This window comes from Otolemur garnettii, unplaced genomic scaffold (genome assembly GCF_000181295.1).
Source record: "Otolemur garnettii isolate 467f Iridium unplaced genomic scaffold, OtoGar3 scaffold00154, whole genome shotgun sequence".
NCBI lineage: Eukaryota > Metazoa > Chordata > Mammalia > Primates > Galagidae > Otolemur > Otolemur garnettii.
Genome location: NW_003852549.1, coordinates 2,727,431 through 2,737,663, shown reverse-complemented (window position 1 = coordinate 2,737,663; position 10,233 = coordinate 2,727,431).

Here is a 10,233-nt window from a genome sequence, read left to right as displayed (position 1 = left end):
ACAGCAAGGAGTAAGGGCAAATTGATCTACTTGGGAAAATCCATCAGGGTGACTGCAGACTTCTCAAATGAAAGTTTTCAAGCCAGAAGACAATGGTCATCTACCTTTTATCTACTTAAACAAAACAACTTCCAGCCCAGAATTTTATAACCTGCTAAGATAAGCTTTAAAATTAATGGAGAAATCAAATCTTTTACTGATATGCAAACATTGAGAAGGTTTGCCACAAGACCAGCTCTACAGGAAATACTTCAACCTGTTCTACACACTGACCATCACAATGGACCACCAGCAAAGTAAGCACCCAGAAGCTAAAGGGAAAAGCCTAGCTCCCACAATGATGAAAAAGATAAAACTAAGCAATGGACTTTCACAAAATAAGATGACTAGAATGTCACCACACTTATCAATTCTCTCAAGAAATGTTAATGGCTTGAATTCCCTACTGAAGAGGCATAGACTGGCTGATTAGATAACAACACATACACCATCTGTTTGCTGTCAGCAGGAAACATGCCTAGCCTCAAAGGACAAATTAAAACCCAGAGTTAAAGGATGGAAGACAATTTTTCAGGCAAACAGAATTCAGAAGAAGAGTGGTTGCAATCTTATTTCCAGATATGAGTGGATTTAAAGCAACTAAAGTAAAAAAAGACAATGATAGACACGTCATATTGGTCAAGGGAAAAATAAAACAAGAAGACATTTCAATTCTAAATATTTATGTACCCAACTTAAGTGCTCCCAGATTCCTGAAACAGATCTTAATAGTCTGAGCTATATGATATCCCATAACACCATAATAGCAGGGAACTTTAACATTTTTCTTACAGAACAGGACAGATCATCTAAGTAGAAATTAAACAAAGATACAAGGGACCTAAATGTGACCCTAGAACAACTGTGCTTGATAGATTGTATATAGAACACTTCAACCCAAAGCTAAAGAATATACACTCTTCTCTATGGCCCAGGGAACTTTCTCCAAAATCGATCATATCCTAGGACACAAAACAAACCTCATCAGAATCAAAATAATTGAAATTGTACCTTGTATCTTCTCAGACAACAAGGCATTAAAGTTGGAACTCAACTCCAACAAAAATGTTCAATCCCCCACAAAGGCATGTAAATGAAACAATCTTATGCTGAATTACAGCTGGGTGCAGGAACAGATAAAAGAGGAAATCATTAACTTCTTTGAGCACAACAACAATGAAGACATAAGCTACCAAAACCCATGGGATACAACAAGAGCAGTCCTGAGATGAAAACTTAACACTTTAGATGCCGATATTCGATAAACAGAAAGAGAGCATGTCAGCAAACTCATAAACCATCTTATGGAATTGGAAAAAGAATAACAATCAAAACCTAAACACAGAAGAAAAAGACATCCAAAACTAAATCAGTGATCAATTAAATTGAAAACAAAAGAATCATTCATAAAATAAATGAATGGAGTTAGTTTTTTGAAAAGGAGGAGTTAGTTTTTTGAAAAAATAAATAAAATAGATAAATATTTTGCCAGAGTAACTAGAAATAGAAAAGTAAAATCTCTAGTAGCCTCAATCAGAAATGATCAATGGGAAATAACAATGGATGCCACAGAGATACAAGAGATTATCTCTGAATACTACAAGAAACTCTATGCCCAGAAAATTGTCAATGTGAAGGAAATGGATCAATATGTGGAATCACACCCTCTCCCTAGACTTAGCCCAGATGAAATAAATCTCCTGAACAGACCAATTTCAAGCACTGAGATCAAAGAAACAATAAAAAATTTCCCAATAAAAAAATATTCTGGTCCTGATGGCTTCACACCAGAATTCTATCACACCTTCAAGGAAGATCTTACTCCTACACTGCAGAAATTATTCCAAAAGATTGAGGAGGAAGGAATTTTCACCAACACATTCTATGAAGCAAACATCACCCTGATACCAAAACCAGGAAAAGACCCAACTATCAAGGAGAATTTCAGACCAATTTCACTAATGAATATAGATGCAAAAATTCTCAATAAAGTCTTAGCTAATAGATTACAACTTATCATCAAAAAAGTCATACTTCATGATCAAGTAGGTTTTATCCCAGGAACACAAGGCTTGTTTAATATACACAAGTCCATAAATGTTATTCATCATATCAGCAGAAACAAAACCAAACACTACATGATCCTCTCACTAGACACAGAAAAAGCATTCGATAAAATCCAGCATCCAGTGTTTTTAATTAGAACACTGAGGAATATAGGCATAGGTGGTACATTCCTTAAACTGATTGAAGTTATCTATGACACACCCACAGCTAGTATTTTACTGAATGGAGTAAAACTGAAAACTTTTCCTCTTAGAACTGGAACCAGACAAGATTGTCCTCTGTCACCATTACTATTCAACATTGTGCTGGAAGTTTTAGCCAAAGGAATTAGTCAAGACAAGAAAATAAAGGGCATCCAAATGGGGGCAGAGGAGGTTAAACTCTCCCTTTTTGCTGATAATCTAAATCTTATACCTAGAGAACCCCAAAGACTCAACCACAAGACTCCTGGAATTCATCAAAAAATACAGTAATGTCTCAGGATATAAAAGCAATGTCCACAAATCATTAGGCTTTGTATATGCCAATAACAGCCAAGAGGAGAAGCTAATTAAGGACACAATCCCCTTCACAGTAACTTCAAAGAAAATAAAATACCTAGGAATATACCTAATAAAAGATGTGAAGGGCCTCTATAAAGAAAATTATGAGACCCTAAGAAAAGTAGTATCAGAAGATATCAACAAATGAAAGAACATACCATGCTCATGGCTGGGAAGAATCAACATTGTTAAAATGCCTATACTTCTCAAAGTAATCTCAATTCAATGCCATCCCTATTAAAATAACAACATTGTACTTTCCAAGAGTTGGAAAAAATAATTCTTCATTTTGTATGGAACCAGAAAAAAACTCATATAACTAAGGCAATTCTTTGCAATAAAAACAAAGCCAGTGGCATCAGCCTACCAGACTTGAGGCTATACTACAAGGCCATAGTGATCAAAATAGCATGGTATGGGTATAAAAGAGACACATGAAACTAACATCTTACAGTCACCTAATTTTAGATAAACCAAACAAGAACATACACTGGGGGAAAGAATCCCTATTCAACAAATGGTGCTGGGAACACTGGATATCCACATATAAAAGCTGGATCTGCACTTTTCTCCACTCACAAAAATTGATTCAAGGTGGATAAAAGACCTAAATTTAAGGCATGAAGTGACAAAAATCCTCAAGGATAGCACGGAAAAAACACTTGAAGATATCAGCCTGGAGAAAGACTTTATGAAGAAGATTTCCATGGTAATCGCAACAACAACAAAAATAAACAAATGGTACTTAATTAAACTGAAAAGCTTCTGTACAACTAAGGAGACAACAACCAAAGCAAATAGACAACCTACACAGTGGGAAAGGATATTTGCATATTTTGAATCAGACAAAAACTTGATAACTAGGATCTACAGAGAACTCAAATTAATCAACACAAGAAAAGCCAACAATCCCTTATATCAGTGGGCAAGGGAAAGGAGGAGAACCTTCTATAAAGACAGAGGCTATGTTAATTAGTAGGATGTAAGTACTCCAATTTGTATAAATTATCAACACATTGAATCCCATAATGGCATAAATGCATTCATGATCTATGCACAAATGACTTAATAAAAATAAATAAATAAATAAAAATAAAAAATAAATGCAACCCCCCCAAAATAATATGCAAAATAAATATTTGTACTTACTGGGAAAAAAGAACACAGACAAATGACTAACAAACATGAAAAAATGCTCATCATCCCTAATTATTAGAGAAATGCAAATCAAAATTACCCTGAGATATAATCTAACTCCAGACAGAAGGGCTCACATCTCAAAATCTCAAAACTGCAGATGCTGGTATAGATGTGGAGATAAGGGAACACTTTTACACTGCTGATGGGACTGCAAACTAATAAAACCTTTCTGGAAAGAAGTACAGAGAACTCTCAAAGAACTCAAACTAGACTTCCCATTTCATCCTTCAATCCCATTACTGGACATCTACCCAGAAGAAAAAAAATCCTTTTACCATAAGGACACTTGCACTAGACTGTTTATCACAGCTCAATTTTGAATCACCAAAATGTGGAAACAGCCTAAATGCCCACCAACCCTGGAATGGATTAATAAGCTGTGGTAGATGTGTACCATGGAATACTATTCCGTCATTAAAAAGATGGATACTTTATATCTTTTGTATAATCCTGGATGGAGGTGGAACATATTATTCTTAGTAAAGCATCACAAGAATGGAGAAGCAAGAATCCTATGTACTCAATTCTGATATGAGGACAATTAATGACCTAGTACACGGTGTGGAGGGGGGCAAAGGGGAGAGCAGAGAGAGGGAAGAAGGGAGGGTGCTGGGGAATCATACTGTGTGACACACCTTAGGGGGGCAGGACACAATTATGAGATGGACTTTAGCTAACAAATGCAATCAATGTAACCTGGTTCAGAAAAACTAAAAAAAAGGAAAAAATGTCTATTAGGACTTAATTTATGACCTAACATAGGGTCTATCCTGGAAAATGTCCCAGGAGCACTGAGAAGAATGTGTTTGCTGTTGTTGTTTGGGAGAGTAGTTTGTATATGTTATCAGATATAATTGGTTTATTGTATTATTTAAGTCTTTTATTTTCTCACTTATCTATCCATTATTGAAAGTGAGAGATTGACCTCTCAATAATTATTGTAGAAATGTATTTCTCTATTCAATTATATAATTTTTTGCTTCATAAAATAAATAAGTAAAAAAGAAGAAAGAAAAAAGATATACAAAAGTCATTTTCATAATTATTAACAAAATGATAGAATTCCTCATTTATCAATAATAACCTTAAATGTAAATAGATTAAATTTCCCACTTAAGGGAACTAGACTGGCTGAATGGATTTTTTTTTTCCATGTAAAATGAGGAGCCAGTTTATTGAACAGTTTAAGAGAACAAAAATAGTGAGTTTAGCTACACTTTCTACACACTGACTGGGAATGGTTTCACCATTCTGTCTTCTGTTATCCCCCAAATAACAGGCTTGCTATAGGCCAATGCAGGGATGGAGGCAGCACAGTGGCTGAATGGATTTAATAAAAGACTCAATTATATGCTGTCTACAAGACACTCACTTCACCTATAAAGATACATGTAGACTAAAAGTGAAAGGATGGAAAAAGATATTCCATGAAGTGGAAACCAAAGGGAAATAGGGATAGCTATTAGGTAAACTAGACCATAAGTCAAAAACTGTAAACAGAGACAAAGAAGGTTTTATATAATCATAAACAGATCAGTTTAGCAAAAGCATATACAAACTGTTAATATATATGCACCAAACACAGGAACCACCTAGATATATGTAGCAAGTGTTTTTATATCTAAAGGGAAAAATAGACTCCAATGTAACAATAGCTGGGGATTTCAACATCCTACTTTCAGTGTCTGTAGATATCTATCTATAGGCACATGTCTAGGTAGAAAATCAATAAAGTAACATTGGGCTTAAACTCCACCCTAGATTGTATGGACCTAATAGATAACAATAAAACATTTTATCAGTAGGTGTAGGAGATACATTCCCTTCATCAGCATATAGAACAGTCTTCAAGATGGACTACATATAGGCCATAAAACAGGTCTCCACAAATTTAAAAGAATGGAAATCGTATCTGATATATTTTCTGACTACAATGGAATTGAACCAGGAATCAATAACAACAAGAACTTTCAAAATTGTACAAATACATGAAAATTAAATAATATGCTTCTGAGCAACTAATGGGTCAATAAAGAAATCAGAAATGAATTTTTTTAAATTATTGAAACAAATGAAAATATTTAATAGAAACACAGCATGTTAAATCCTATAAGATGCAGCAAAAGCAGAATTAAGAGGGAAGCTCAAAGTAGTAAATATCTATGTCAGAAAAGCAAAAAGATTTCAAATAAGGAATCTAACAATGCAACTCAAGAAACTAAAAAGCAAGAAGAAACCAAACACAAAATTAGTAAAGGAAATAAATAATAAAGATTAAAAGAGAAATAAATGAAACTGAAAGTAAAAATAATACAAAAGATGAATGAGGTAAAAATCTGGCATGACGCCCATAGCACAGTGGTTATGGTGCCAGCTACATATGCTGAGGCTGGCAGGTTTGAATATGGCCTGGGCCAGCTAAAACAACAATTACATCTGCCACAAAAAATAGCCGGACATTGTAGGTGGAGGCCAGTAGTCCCAGCTACTTAGGAGGCTGAGACAAGGGAATCGCTTAAGCCCGAGTTGGAGGTTGCTGTAAGCTGTGATGCCATAGCACTCTACCCAGAGTGACACAGTGAGACTTTGTCTCAAAAAAAAAAAAAAGATAAATAAAACTGACAAATCATTAGCTAGATTAACCATAAAAAAAAGATTAAAGTAAATTAAAAAATGAAAAAAGAGACATTACAACTGATACCATAGAAATGCAAAGGATCTTTAAGGACTGTTGCAAACACTTGTATGACAAAAAATTAGAAAAGTTAGTGGAGATGGATAAATTCCTGGACACATACAACCTACAAAGTTTAAACCAAGAAAAAATAGAAAATGTGAACAGATCAATCATGAATACCAAGATTAAATCTGTCAAAAAAAGAAGTCTACAATCAAAGAAGAGTCCAGAATTCAATGCCTTTGCTAAATTTTAGCAAACATTTAAAATAAAAATAATACCAATTCTTTCCAAACTCTTCCAGAAAATTGATGAGGAGCAAATTCTTCCAAATTTATTCTATGAATCTAACATTACTATGATACCAATACAAGATGAAGATACCACCTATGCACAAACTATAGGCCAGTATCCCTGATGAACCTACATGCAAAAATCCATAACAAAATACTAACCAGCAGAATATAGCCACATTAAAAAAATCATTGACCATAATCAAATGGGATTTATCACAAGGATGCAAGGATTACTTAATATATCTAAATCAGTAAATATAACACATCACATTAACAGAATAAAGAAGAAAAACTATATGATCATCTCTATAAATGCAAAAAAAAGCATTCGATAAAAATTTATCATCCACTCATGATAAAAATATCTCAAGAATTTAGGTATAAAATGACATACCTCAACTTCAAAAGGACTTATAAGACAAATCCATATCTAACACCATACTGAATGGGGAAAGATTTCCTCTAAGATTTGGAACAGGACAGGGATCTCCAATTTCACCATTGGGGGAAATAGTGCTGGCAAGAAAAAGAAATAAAATACATCCAAATTGGAAAGAAGGATATCAAATTGACCCTGTCTGGAAATTATATGATCTTATATATAGAAAATTCTAAAATTTCCACTAGAAAACTTTTAGAACTGTTAGATAAATTCAGCCAAGTTGTAGGATACAAAGTCAATAAAATTCACTCTATACAATAACAATCCCATTTACAATAGTGACTAAAAATTTACCTAGGAATAAATTTAACCCCCTCCCCCAAATGAAGGATATCTACAAGCAAAAGTATAAAACACTGATGAAGGAAACTGAAAGGAACACCAAAAAAATAGAAGACATACCATGTTCATGAGTTGGAAGAATTAATACTGTGAAACTACTACCAAATGTGATCTATAGGTTTAATGTAATCATCAAAATTCAGAATTTTTTTTAAACATCCTAAAATTCATATGAAATAAAAAAAAAAGAGGCTAAATAGCCATAGCAATCTTGAGCAAAAAGAATAAAGCTTGAGGCATCACAATACTTGGCTTCAAAATGTACTACAAAGCTATGTAATCAAAACAGCATGGTATACAATCAGGTGTGGTGGCTCACGCCTGTAATCCCATAACTTGGGAAGTCGAGGTAAGTGGATTGCCTGAACTCACAGGTTTGAGACTAGCCAGAGTCAGAGCAAGACTCCCTCTTTAAAAAATAGCTGGGCATCATGGCACGCACCTGTAGTTCCAGCTACTTGGGAGGCTAAGGAAAGAGGATCACTTGAACCCAAGAGTTTCAAGTTGCTGTGAGCTAAGATTTCACAGCACTGTACTAAGGGTGACCAAGTGAGACTCTGTCTCAAAAAAAAAAAAAAAAGCATGATATTGGCATAAAAACAGACCAATAGAATGGACTATAGAACCCAAAATAAATTCACGTATTTACAGGGAACTGAGTTTTTAGAAAAGCACCACATTCACTATGGAAGTGATAATCTCTTCAACAAATGGTGTGGGAAAAACTAGATATCCATATGCAGAAGAATGAAACTACGTTTCCATTTCTCACCATATACAAAAATCTCAAAATTTAAGACTGTAATCTAAGACTTGAAACTGAAACAACTATAAGAAAACATAAGCAAAATGCTTTAGGATATTGGTTTGGGCAAAGATTTTATGGAGAAAGTCTCAAAATTATAAGGAAAAAAATCAAAAATAGACAAATGGAATTATATCAAACTAAAAAGCTTCTGCACAGCAGAAGCAAAAAGACAATTTGCAGAATGGGAGAAAATATTTGTCAACTATTCACCTGATAGGAGATTAATTTCTAAAACATAGAAGGAATTCAAACAACCCAACAGAAATGATAATAATAATAATGCTAAAATAAACCCAAATAATCCAATTTAAAAATGGGAAAATTAGCTGAATAGAGACATCTCTCAAAAGAAGACATGCAAATAGCCAATAGGTATATGAAAAACTGCTCAACATCACTACTTATCAGAGAAGTGAAAATCAAAACCACAGTGGAATATCATCTCATCTCAGTTAAAATGGTTATTATCAGAAGGACAAAAAGTTAACAAATGTTGGCAATGAAGTGGAGAAAAGAGATCTCTTATACACTGTTGACGAGAGGATAAATTAATAAAGCCATTATGGAAAACAGTGTGGAGACAATTTAACAAACTGCAAATAGAACTACTGTATCATCCAGCAATCCCACTACTGGGAATATATTCACAAGGCAGAGTAGGAATCATTACACAGTCATGGCAAGTCACAACTCCAGTACACTGGGTCCATATTCAAAAGAAAAGAAATCAGTATGTTGAGGGGATATCTGTACCCTCTTGTTTACTGAAGCACTGTTCACAATACCCAAGATATAGAATCAATCTAAGGGTCCAACAACAGATGAATGGATAAAGAAAATGTAGTGTATATACTTGATGGAATACTATTCATCCATAAAAAGAAGGAAATTTTGTCATTCTTGGCAATATGGATAAACTTAGAGGAAACTATGTCAAGTTAAATAAGTCAGGCTTAGAACAATACCACATGTTTTCACTTATACATAGCAGCTAATAATATCAATGTCATAAAAGTAGAAACTAGGATAGTGGTTACTAGAGGCTGGGAGTGGTATGTGGAGGAAAGGATAACCCAAGGCTGGTTAATAAATACAAAGGTACAGCTAGAAAAAAGGAATGTGTTCCAATGTCCTGTGGAACTATAGAGTAAGTGTAATTAACAGCTTACTGTGTATTTTCACATCACTGGAAAAGTGGATTTTCAATGTTCCCAACAAAAAAGAAACAATAGATATTTAAGGAGATGTATATTTGTGGGTCACCCACAAAAGTTTTAAGATTCACAAAAATCAAGAAACATAAAATCCATGTGAAGAGAAACAAATAAAGTTCTCCTAGCAACACCAATAAGCGGAGCAGGTTGAAACTCGCACAGTGAATCAGAAAGGATACCATCAACTGTGCTTTTTTTTTTCTTTTTTTTCTTAGATCATAATTGTGTACATTGATTCTATCATAGGATACAGTGTGTTGCTTCCATATACAGTTTGAAAAACTCTAATCCCTGGCTAACATAGCTATCATGTCTTTCTCATAATTGTTGTGTTAATACATTTATATTCGACCTTTAGACAAATTCCCATGTACCCTAATAGGATAAATCATAGGCCTGATCCCCACAATCTCCTTCTCTTCACTCATCCTCCCCCCTCCCCTCCTCTCCCTATCCGCTTTCCCCATAGTCTTGGATTCCATTTGGATTATAGCTTTCCTAAGATAGCTAACAATTAGTTTCATAATAGTGTTGAGTACATTGGATACTTTTTCTTCCATTCTTGAGATACTTTGCTAAGGAGGACATTTTCCAGCTCCATCCATG